This window comes from Rattus rattus, chromosome 1 (genome assembly GCF_011064425.1).
Source record: "Rattus rattus isolate New Zealand chromosome 1, Rrattus_CSIRO_v1, whole genome shotgun sequence".
NCBI classification, from domain to species: domain Eukaryota; kingdom Metazoa; phylum Chordata; class Mammalia; order Rodentia; family Muridae; genus Rattus; species Rattus rattus.
Window position 1 is genome coordinate 59,849,704 of NC_046154.1, and position 8,499 is coordinate 59,858,202.

The window sequence follows — 8,499 nt, forward strand, 5'->3', positions numbered from 1 at the left end:
GGCCAGCTAGCTGGCAAGCTCCAACCTCGGTGAAAAACCAGCTCTCAAAAAGTGAAAGTGAAAATATGCACACATATGTACACAGAATTACACACACACACACACACACATACACACACAAAAATCAGTGTGACAAATTCATATATTATACCTACCTTTATCTAATTGTACACTTCCTCTCATGCCTATGCTCATTATTCAAAGAAACACCACTCCAACTCTCTAGACTTGGTCCTTTCTTCTTAAATGTCTTATATCCATGCAATAGCTAAAACTCAACCCAATATCTGGATCCTCTCCTTACTGACATAGATAGATAGATAGATAGATAGATAGATAGATAGATAGATAGATAGATAATGGATCAATGATAGACATAGAGATAGAGATGAATGCGTGTATACATATAAGCTGTCTGTTTATGTACATCTGAAGATTATATTGAATAATCCATTTGTGGAGAGATTCTGATAGCTTTCCAAGCACTTATGACCTTGCCTATAACAAAACCTGCCTATTTACTAGAGTTTGCCAGGCAAATTTGGCAGAAGAAACAGAGAGTGTGGTCCTGGCTGTGACCTATACTGTGTCTGCCTGCATCTTCTCTATGTCATTAAACGCACATGTGCTGAACTTCAAGACACCATGTGCGTAAAGTCCCCAGAGTGTCACTGCCGATAGATGTTAAATGTGCTACTCCATTGCTCATTTCATCCTGTGGTCTGTTGATTCTTAGTGAGCAGTAGGACATCTTCAGAAATGACTGCACACATAGCTCCTTTACAGGAGTCTTCTAGGGATAACACACAAAAGAACACTGAGGTTAGATCCAGAATTCAGCTGAGCTGGACACATGACAAATGAAGCCCAACTTAAGGTAGAATTTTTATTCTTTTAGTTTTCTATTTCTTTGTCTATAAAATGGAACTAATAATATAAATAAAGTTTGATGATAGTTGGCAATGAAAAGAGGTCCCAGTGAGATGGTTCAGCTGGTAAAGATGCTTGCTACCAACCCAGAAAACCTGAGTTTGATTCCCAAGCCAATACAGTCACAGACACACACAAAGCAATAAGTAAATGAATAGGTGTGATTTAAAATCGATAAAAATCATAAAAGGAAACTGCTGACAATTCCAACCTAACCAGCAATGTGACAGGAAGCTATACAAATTTCCTGTTTGTCAATTGTAGTATTTGTTAACAGGAATTAAAAACAGTATCTTTCCATAGAGTGTGCATGTATATGCCTAAGAATTACATGGTGTAGACATGGTTTTTGGAATTAGGCATTATTAATGAGGTTATTTTTTTTAGAGCTATGCACTTGACTGAAGTATCAGGCCAGAAGCCTGTTGGGTAGCACTGAAATAGCCACTTGTCCAGAAAAGAGTCACTCTGTGAGACATTTTGTTTACTTTTGCAGATAAATGCCTCTGGTTCCTCATCTAACAAAGTTAAATCATTTGCCAAATTCCTCACAGAAATAAAATAAAGGCGTTGGTGCTTCTGACCTATGCTTAAGTAACTAGACACACTAGTGGTGGTGTGTGCTCACGAAACCCAAGCCGTTGAAGGAAATGTGCTATTTATCGCATGTAAGTTTACAGTCTTTTGCAATGCGTAACTTGTTTTTCTCCCTCAACGGACAAAGGCTTGTTTTATTTTAATGACTGATCCACGTGAGGCCACAGCCAGGCCACTATGTACAGACATGAGGGAAACTTTATTTCTTGGTCTCTTTCTCCTTGGACAGAATCTTGATGATCTCTTCCTTCTTGGCCTGGAGGTGCTCTTCCTGGCGATTTCGTGCTTCCCTGATCTTAGACTTGCGAGCCTCAGCCTGGTCAGCCAGTTCTTGCTGGCCTTGTCTGGCTTCCATTTGTGGATGTGCTCCATGAGAATCCGCTTGGTTTTGAATACATTCCCTTTGACCTTCAGGTACAGGCTGTGATACATATGGCGGTCAATCTTCTTAGATTCCCAGTATCTCCTGAGAAGCCGGTGCAGGATCCTCATCCTTCTTATCCAGGTCACCTTCTCGGGCATCTGAGCGTTGGCAGTACCCTTCCTCTTCCTTATGCCCACATGCTTGCCCTTCCGTTGGGCCAAGACGTTCTTCCGGCAGCGAGCCCGGGAATGGAGAGTCACAGGCTTCCGGATGATCAGCCCATCTTTGATCAGCTTCCTGATCTGCTCACCAGAGTTGGCATTGGCAATTTCGTTGGTCTCATTGGGGTCCAACCAGACCTTTTTATCACAGCAGAGAATACGTAGAGGCAAGCCTCTTCTGTAGCCTGAGTATACTCATGGCTGCGGACGCAGCAGCGAAAACACAATGCGTAACTCATATAAACTTGCCTCTGATCATTTGCTTATTTAAAGAAATGTTTTCACAACTATGGGTACGAAAACATTTAAAGAAAGATTAGCCTAGACCTTTAAAAAAAAGCATTTACACATATTAAAACTCAAACAGCAACATAAAATTATAGGCCTGTGTGTGACTGTGTTGCCTCAACTTGTCATGCAGCTAATTTGTGAATTGCATGTGTTGGCTTTGAATGTTTCTATTTTAAGTGTTTCTTCCTGTTTCATTCTTTCCCTTTACAAGCTTCCTCTCACCCTAATGCTTCTCTATCTCCCAAACAGCTGCTCTGGTACTCCAGTATGAATCTACCTCAGTTGGACAAAGGGCAGAGAAATAACCAACATCAATCTTGGTTCGTTATTGTATTAGAAACATTGACAAAATTATTTGGGGTGCCTCCTTAGACAATGGCCCAGGTCACATATTACTGTGTTTTGTTATGCAATTACAATTCAATTTTATTCTTGCGAAAGGATTCTATTTCTGTTTTTGTCATTTAAAGTTTTCACAAGCTACACCAAATCTTCTCAAAATATACATGGGACAGAACTAAATTATGTATTTTAGAGCCAGTGTGACAATTATGTTAATGTAATTAGGGTTCATGAATATAGTATGCAAATCAAAGTTTTGAGAACGACACCAAATAACTGTTCTTCAGACAATGGTTGAGTTCTGAAGTTCTTAGGAGGAGTGCTGTGACATTGTCTTAGGAAGAATGTCATTGTTCACTGATAAAATTGTTTTAAATACCAAATTGCCAATGCTCCAATAATTTGTTCATTTTCTTCTTTAAAATGATATGTTTCATGTAAAGGACAGAAAAAATTTATCAGTCTACAATGGAAAGGTTTAAACAATTTGTATGTTGGAGAGAGTTTTGGTGAAGTATCATTCATGTGAAACAGCCTTTCTTTTGGAACATAAAGTCAAATATTGTAAGAAAAGCATCTTCAGCAAATTAAGGATTAATTTTTCTCTAAAAGATATAATAACAGAAAAGCTAGCATGAAGCATAAGAGGGACCTGAAGTCCTGGGGTTCCTTCAGTCTTAAACCTTCCTTGACTCAGCCACTGTGTCTCCTATACTGAAGGTCACCTATTTGACCTTCCAGTGTCTAAATCTTCAGAGACATTCCCAAGTGGTGATGGAAATAAAATATAAACAGAAAGAACTAGATTGTTTCTCTTTATGATCTTTTCTATTTTACAATCACATGTGAAACCAAAACCTTTTCATTTCAGAAAAACAAGAAGTAGAGAAAAAATAGAAGTTAAAAATAATCATGTTACCATCACATACCTCTTTGATTAGATTTGGAATTCTGTGAAAATTGTTAGTTTTAAAGGTAGAGTACACACAATTTGTGTACACTCTACTTCTTTATAAAACAAGCAAAAGTAATGTGTATGATTCCCATCAGATCAAAAATAATGTTTAATGTTATCACATTTGAATATTCATTTTTTATGAAACATTAATGAATAAAATGTGTAAAAGTAAAAAAAATAATGTTTAATATAAGCAAATACTTTTTGATCGTATTCAGTAGGAATGAAGTCAAAATTGACAAACTGCTTCAAAACATCACATTCCATCATCTTAGAGAAAAAAGAAGCTAGGGAGAAATGATCCTGCCCTTCATATACCAAGTTAGAACATTCTCCAAGCTATCTTTGTTACAAAAAACAAACAAGCAAGCAAGCAAAGAAAAAACAAACAATAGAGTAAATGTGATTCTTTAATGAGACTAAAACAATTATATTCGAATAGGTAGAATATATATATATATATATATTACTTTTGCTTCATTCAATTAGGTAATGAAGTTATGGATTTTGCTTTGATAAAAATTATTGTCGATTATATTATCTTCTCAGCTAAAAATTCTGATTGATGGCATTGGGTAGAGTTTGAATGAGTTACTCTACATTAGCTTAATTAAATAAATGAGTTGTTGGCAGGGAGCTGATATTGATTCATTTCTGCCAGAAGAGCTTTGGGTCACATACCTCTGCTGCTGCAATGAGATCATTTGAAGGGTGAGTCACACACTGGCTAAAAGTCTGTACCTTTAACCACTGCAGAGCCTTCTGATTTGAAGAAACGTCCCAAGTGGGAGCGTCTCTGTGGAGCAGCTTCTCTTTGACCGTGCAGTTCTGGAGACTCATGTCTATGAGTTTTACAGAATTTGTTCTTCATTATGCATGGATGGCTATCATGGCAGGGAGTCCTTTCTGAAGGATGAAGCAGAGAGAGCTTTCAACTGTGCCAGCTCTGTGGACAGGACTAGCAGATGGGGATGTGGGATAGCAGGACTTTTGGGACATTGCATTTCTTCTTGTGGGTGAGGATTGTGGACTTAATTACGCCTTTGACATCCTGAACTGTACAGCCAACTGCCTCCTGCACACCGACTTTGGGTTGGCAATCTTCATGCTGAAGTCCAGCCACTACAAAGCAGGATTTACTCTCATGGCTATCTAAACTAGCTTTTGACTGCTTTTCTATTCCAGTTGGCATCATTGCCATCTTGTCAGTCACCTCAGTCATAAAGCTGGTAGTCACGACTCCCTTCCCCTCACTCTTCATGGTTAATCATCTGTAAAGTCTGGTCATTTCCTACCTACATGTGCCTCAAGTAAGGCTTCTCTCTAAACCCTGTATTTTGACTTGTCTCATACTTGATTATACTCTTTTCACAAGCTCTTACTTAGTCCCTGTGTTTCCAAACTTTTCCACTTAAATCAGTAGCTCTATAATGACTCTCCAAGAGCAAACCTAACTTCTCTGATAGAAACCTTTAATCCTTTCTGCCATTTGGGCAAATTTTCAGAAATTATGGTCCTTTAACCATCTGCTTAATGTTTCCCTGAGGATGGGAGTGCAAGTTCACAGTGCTTGCCGTATTGCAGCACTCAGAAGCAGACCCGGCAGGGGTAAAGCCCAGGGATATGGACCACAAACAAGCTCTCAGGGTGATCTCTCAGCCTCTACAGATAAAATCATCTTCTTGCCCAGGTATGGTACATACCTATCTTTCTGACCTACGAAGTGTGAATTGCTCTCAGCTGCCACCTTGGCCGACTGTCATCCAATTGCCTCTGTATAGTATTTCTTTGAGATTTCTTGCCCCTAACCAGCTTCTTTAAGGTCTCATCATCATGGCATTGTCAGGCACCTTGGTCTCTATTTATTTAGCGTTCAAATGGGATCCCCTGACCAGCAGCTTCCATTTGCTGGATACTTTCAATGAAATGGGTTATCAAGACTGTCCTACATGCACAAAACAAGGATCTCTACAATGACAAGAGGACTGGGGTAGGAATTATGTGTATGATTTTGCTTGGGAATCCTACTTTGTGAAAGCTCACTGATCTCTTCACTTGGACAAAGTTTGGCTTTAGTCAACACTCTGAGTATGCTCTGTGTGTTATAGCAAACACTGGACTCCTAGTTGACAGGAAGAAAAAAAATTTTTCAATCTCTGTATTTTCAGTTGTATCCATTGTTCCTGGCACATTGAGTGGCTCAACAAATGTTTGTTTATTTAAACTGGACTGACCTATAGGTCAGGCTGGAACTGGAAAGCTGCATCCAGGGTGAAATGTCCTTCTGCACAGATGGGTTGCACTTTCAGTTTTGGATGCTCTTGCTTTTGGCTGGGCTGTTGCCGTTTTCGCTTCCTCTTTCTAAATTCACAGATGGTCTTGAGCATTTACTCACAGATAGTGGATGGCTGCCCAGTGTGGATTGCTGTGGGCCAGACAGCTGGGCTTCCCTGTTGGGTACCAGCCAGGCCCTGCTGATTGAAACTTCCTTCAGGGGACTGAATACTGTTTCTCTTTCCTGGAAGAGTCTTATTATAGTTCAGGTGTGTGTGTGTGTGTGTGTGTGTGTGTGTGTGTGTGTGTGTGAGAGAGAGAGAGAGAGAGAGAGAGAGAGAGAGAGAGAGAGAGAGAGAGAGAGACAGAGACAGAGACAGAGACAGTGAGACAGAGACAGAGAGACAGAGAGACAGAGACAGAGAGAGACAGAGAGAGACAGAGACAGAGACAGACAGAGAGCCAGAGCAACAGAAAAAGAGGCAGACAGAAACAGAAAGACAGAAGGGAAGGCACATGAACACAGTGGAATCTAGGACATTAGGAATGTTGTTTATCATGTGCATGTATGTCTACGTTACTGAAGTTGTTTCTGTTGATTTCAGCTCAAAACTGTTCTCCATGAAGACCTGTGACTTCACTTCAATGTTTTACTTTCAAGTCCTTCTCCAGAACGCTCACTAAACTACAAATTATATAAAGGTTCAGTTGTTTATATTTGCTCAACATTGTGTCCTCTAATATGTAGCACTGTATCTAGCGTTACTTTGAAATGAATGAACAACATGGCATAGTAAGTGGGTTATAGACAATTCTCTCATATATTCTTTATATATCTACTGTATTTAGTTGCAACAAGCTTAGTCTTTTGGTAAAAATATTCTTTAGAAAATATAATTCTGTGTTTAGTATGACTTTTATAATGCCTTTACATATGAGATCACTCCTGTCTAAGGGTGTTAGTTGTATCATTGAGTTATCATGTCCTGACATCCTAAAGAAGAATAGCAGATATAATATGGTGCACCACAGACTTGATCTGGTGCCTTTGTTTTGAGATGGAATAGGGTGGAGCAGAGAAAGGAGCAGAGCAGAGAGAGAGAGAGAGAGAGAGAGAGAGAGAGAGAGAGAGAGAGAGAGAGAGAGAGAATAAAGAGATATTCTTTGAAACTCAGTATTTAAAGGTTTTGGATGGGGTGAGGACAGAGTAATTTGGCACAGGACTCACAGAATTTGATTTTTCTGGGTGTCTTGCAAGTGGCGCACTTGTTTCCGTATTGATTTGTGCTATTAGGACTTTCAAGGTTCTTTACATTTCCAACTGATGGGAGATTGAACCCATCTGTGTTCAGACACGAGTTCCGGCACTTGGAAGATTCTAGATCTCTGACAAATAACCGCTAAATTTAAGTTACACATGATAGAAACACCTACCTGGATTTTTGGAAGTTATTAGTTCATATTATTGTCCATATGACGTTGGCATAAACCAAATAGACTTCATGGCTTATTCTTTATTTTTGAAACTTTATTTTACTACAGTTTTAAGTGTTAATCTTTAAGACCAATGCGATATCAATGTTTCCATTGATGTTATATCAATATGCAGGTGTTTTAAATATCCATTACCTTTTAAACATTAGTTAGCTTTTAGTGAAGCTTTCCAGTGTTCCTAAAGTGATTTACCAGTACTGTGTCTGGGCTCTAATTCACCTTGTGTGACCTTCATATTAGAATTATATCAATTCCTTATAACATATATAAATAAAGTGTCTCTTTGCTTCCTTTGTTGTGCTTATTGTCATATGAAGCAAAGCCTATGCCCTGTCCATCTACTTCCCTCCAGTACTAAAATTCCACATCAAAAATCATGGATACGTTGAGTTTTCATACAGATTTTTAAAAACTTGGACTAAAAGCATAATATATTACTCCTAACATTTTGAGGGAACTGTCTCATTACTGTCTGATGCAGACTGCATTGCTACTCAGCTCTAATCTGGGTTCTGCTCTCTGTAATATTAGGATGTGGAGATAATAGTAAAACCTATCTCTTGATGTTGTGTGCACATTGAACAAAATAAAAGACTAAAACATAATGGATGTTTTTTATATATTATTCACATTTATATTTTCCTCTTTTAGTATTCATACCTTCTTTCTTTATTTGCTGGATGTCAAATAAGCCACAACTAACATTTTGATTGTGATATTCCATTTTAACCATTCTCTGAAGAATCTATAACTGATGAAGGAGAAAAATACTGTTGATGATAAGGCTTTAGCTCCAAAAACCGTATATATATTTGATGGAGAGTTTAGTTGCAGGAAGGAACTTAACCATCGGGGGTATTTTGGATTCAGTTGAATGACAAATAAACCTGCAACAGATAATTTATATGGAAGCTGCTTCTGCTGCATGGACGACGGTTCAATTTGCTAAGCACATATTCTTTATCACCAGATGATTCATTGGAAATCACAATTTGTGATGATCTTCCTACAGGAAGGCTTGCTGATCG

General features: G+C 38.5%; 1 pseudogene; it reads right to left on the reverse strand.

The window, feature by feature from the left end:
- Positions 1–1,726: 1,726 nt before the first annotated feature.
- LOC116887806 lies at positions 1,727–2,311 on the reverse strand (annotated as a pseudogene).
- Positions 2,312–8,499: the final 6,188 nt, after the last annotated feature.